A 4441-nucleotide genomic window follows, 5' to 3' on the forward strand; every position below is an offset into this window, starting at 1 on the left:
ACCAATGGATATGGTTCACTTGGGACCTCGAGATCTGGAGGCTTGGGAAGGACTAGATCTCCGTGACTCCAAGTGATGTTCAGAATCACCTTGCTCATAATCTAACCCACCACCTTCATGCTCGCTCCTTTTGCTCTAAAACTCCTCCAAGAACTCTGAAAAATCACTGATGACTAGTCGTCCTCTCTTCTTGCCTTGTTTAGGTCTATCCTTAGTAGTTTTTGGGCTTCCAAGTCCTTGGTCATGCCAGGGGAAATGGCATCACTGGAAGGTTGATTGATGGTGACACTTCTGCTTTTGCCCTTACCCTTAACCTTCTTGTGCAATGCTGCAAGTCCACAAAAAAGTGAGGACACTATAGCAAATTAAACACATTATTTGAATGAGAAAAACATTACTTACCGTTGTATGCTTCAGCTTCATCTTTGGGAAATTTGTCATCCGCATAGTCCAAAAACCATGGACAGTCTCTCCATGTTTCCTTACCATGGAGCTTCTATATCCAATCGATAGGATAGAGACCACTCTCCTCTCTCTTAGACTCCACCCACGCATCGCTAGGATGCTCGAGCTATGGACTGCGAAGGCCTATTTTAAGGGTGTCCAACCACCGTCTACAAAAAACAAGAGGAATAACTCCACCATTCATAACACACAATTTTAATATTGTGTAGTTCAATACCTGTATCGCATGCAACAGACAATACAAGCAAAATGTGGTTGCTCCTCTGCATTGTGGGTAGCTTGTATGGTTTGCTTCCATTACACAAAAGCCTTGTCAAAGTGATTTTGGTGAAAAGCCTGCTATGCATCACTAAGATACATGCTACAATCACATGAGCTTCTTTAATGTGGAGTTCTCGGCCTCCACTTTTTTCCCATTAAGTATTAGTAATATGGCATTACAAGATAATACCCCAAACTCTAGTGTTAGTACGCTCACCTTTCAAGCTGCATTTGTAACGATTGTGAGAAGGGCTTCTCCTACGTCGCAATAGATACTTACACTAACGACACATCACCCTTGGCTAATATATTGATCAGGCAACATTTTTTGCAATGTATCATTGGATAACATTCTTAATAAATTAAGGAGAACAAACAGTGCTTTCAAAAGCAAATAGTACTTACTTTGAAGGACTAATCCACGCCCATGCAACCTCAGAGAATCTGAAGGGGGTCATTTTGCAACCCTTCTCTCCCCAGCCCACAAAGCAGATGCATTTTCAAAAAAAAAAATGTTCCATTTTTGGGATTGGCTATGACTGTTATCTCTAGTCCCTTTCGCACAAAAAAAATTATCGGTCTCTTTCACTGCCAAATCATAGCTTGCCTTGTAATCATCTTCATGCATGTGGTACTCTTTACTCCCCTTCACAAGTTAATTTTGTGTTTTCAGCCGATACATTGCATCGAACTCTTCCTCCAATACAAATTGCCAAATCAAACTCATTTGCAAAAAAAAATCCTATGTGCTTACCTAATGCATGTGTATTATAAATTTACAATTACCTTCCACATTAGTTGCGCTAGCAAAGACATAGGTATTCTAAGTCATTTTGAATGGTTCATTGCCATCCCACGAAGTGCCCTATAAGCTTTTTCCATATCTTCTGCATTGAATTTGTCCAATAAGGAATGTGGGTCTGCAAGCACTAATTTTTGTATCATAAATATGTCACACGTAGTGGTGTGAGGCACATGGATTCGCAGCACCCTAATTTTAAATGAAACATTATATTAACAATTGATAATATCAAGTGCACCAATAGAAGTGTGAAGAAATTTACTTGTTGACCATGCCGAACACCAAAAGAAATTATGCCATCTCCGCAAGGTCGCACTTCACAATCGTGCACTCAACCTTAGTTGTAGAGAATTCATCCACGCGCTCTCGCAATGCCCAATCTTTCCACGCATGGAGTTGATGGTTGTCGTCTCCAAAAATGAACATTTTCTCCTCCACGTGAGAGAGCTCGGGGATGTCTCTAATTTGATCATCAAATGTGGTCGACATCATTAACTCTTTCCTGTAAGTGTCACGCCTATCAAATGGTATAGGATCTTGTCCGAGAAAAGCTTCGGACACAATGAAGCGAGCCATCATGGGTTGGTAACCCCTTTTGGCTATAGGGGTTGTTACTTCAGCCACACAATCATCGTTCGTTCTAATGTCCGGGTTGCCCAAAAGACGGCAAAGGGGGATACAAGGCAACAAGTGATTGTATGGCACAACATGTGCATCAATCCAACCCGATGAGATGTGAATATCAACCACAGATCCAAAGAAATTGGTAAGAGGATCATTACCCGTGTTTTTTGCAAGGATGGTTATTGACGTGATTGCACTCGTCGAAGGAGGCACTTGCATCGTCGTCAAAACGGACGCTCCAACCACGGAACTGCTCTTTGGAGTGGTGTGCAGAGGATTTTCTTCTTAGGTGATTTGAATTGTCATCTCTTCTTATCTCTTCTTGGCGGTCGACGTCTTTGGACTATTTTCTTGTTAAAATTTGGCATCTTGTTTTTTAATTAGGGTGCTTATGGTTTTGAAAGAACCAATGAAAGGTGAAAGTAATAGAGAGATTTGAAGGTGTAGGAAGAAGGTTTAAGAGAAATGATGAAAGGTGAAAGTAATATGAGAGGTTTAAAGGTGTGGGAATAAAGTTTAAGAGAAATGAAATAGAAGAGAGTGGGAGTAGAAGGTTTGAAAAGGTATAAAGGAATGAAAAAAAAATCTTTTCTGAAAGATAGAGATCACTAACACTTAAGGAAGAGTAGAATTATGAGGAAAAATAAACAGTCCAAAAGTGAACTTTTATAGGCATTTCAAAAGAGGAGGTGCGGTACAAAAAAAGGGGAGGGGGAAGGGGGGGGGGAGGGTGTTTTGCTAGGCACATAGGGGTGCTCACAAGGGGAGAGGGGACCGGCAGGGCAGGGCGGGGCGGACGCAAGTGGGGGTGCAGGGCGCAAGGGGACAGGGGAGACGTAGGCGCAGCAGGGGTAGGGGAGAGAGAAACTGGGTGCGAGAGGGATGCGGGGGGAGGGGCGGGGGCGGTAGGAAGCAGGGGGGCAGCAGGGATAGCTGGATGCGAGGGGGGCGCAGGGGAGGGGCGACAAGGCGGGCACAGCTAGGAATGCAGGGTAGGAGGGGGCGACGGGGGACGCAAGGACAGCAGAGGTAGGGGGTGCGAGGGACGTGATGAGGATGGGCATTTCGGTGTGAGGGGGACAGGGGACGAGGGTGGGTGGCCCGAGGGCTGTTGTTATCTATGTGGCAATCCAGATGGACTACCACCACACAGACAGTGGAGTGTCGCATGTACACCACGTGTACTGCGGGCCACCCGCATTCCACGTGGACAACAATAGCGGCTCCCCCTGACCCGCATCATACCACCACCTTGGGTGTATGCAAGATAGAGTGTACCCACTTCTCGCAGTCCGTACCCAAGCGTGACCTCCGCAATGTGGCTAACTTGTCGAGTTACCCTTTGATAGTCAGAAATGACATGCCATATGGGGTGGCCTCTACACCACACATAGCCTGAACATCCCAAAGCATCATCTCAAGGTAGGAGTAATCCTATAGGTAGAGAGGGGGGGCACCACCTAGCATAAGTGCGGCTAGGACGCAGACATACATGACCTAGGGTAGCAAAAGTGAGATGCCCTCTAGGTAACCAACATGAAATGGTGATACAGCAAACATCCACATGTAGAAAATGCCTAGTCAACAGTTAGGAGTGTGTGTACGAGGGAGGTATGTGACAAGGTCGGAATGGAACTTACTAACTGATTGGAGAGGCCACACCTGATGGAGCACAAGCAGAGTGATATACAAGAGATGAAACATCCCGCGAATGTGGGAAAGCAAAACTAAGGAGAACAGAGAATGGACCCCAAAGATCAAGACAACATAGCACCCTTTTATTGGCGATGATGATACTTACAAATGGTGGTCTAGACGGTTACAAACCTGGCTCTTGGCACTAGGGATGCATGATGGAATGCGAGCGCCATATGGTGCATGGCGAAGTTGAAGTTAGCGGGAAGGTTAGTTGAGGAAAAACATCAAGACGACGCAGCCATCGACAACATCAATCACCAACACCGAGAGCGGCCCAAGGTAGCATGGTGTCAAGACATTCAATCCAAGCGTGCTCATGTTGCCTTGCGGAGAGTAGTGACTACCTTATGTTCATGGAGTGGTCGTGACTAGTAACTCAACCATGGTGTGGTGGAGAATGGGAAAAATAGTGATGTTGCCAACGCTAAAATGCCCAAGCTTGCAACTCAACATGATGCCATGAGCTCTCTAGCTTGGGGTGCATTATGTGCTTAGTGGTGCTTACAATGTAGAGTGCATGGAGCTAATTATTCCTCCTTCCCTTGTGTTTCGTGTCTCCTTTGTGCTTAGCGGAGGCCTCTTTATATAGGC

The sequence above is a fragment of the Adiantum capillus-veneris genome, chromosome 18 (assembly GCF_014529385.1).
Source record: "Adiantum capillus-veneris isolate H3 chromosome 18, ASM1452938v2, whole genome shotgun sequence".
Lineage (NCBI taxonomy): Eukaryota > Viridiplantae > Streptophyta > Polypodiopsida > Polypodiales > Pteridaceae > Adiantum > Adiantum capillus-veneris.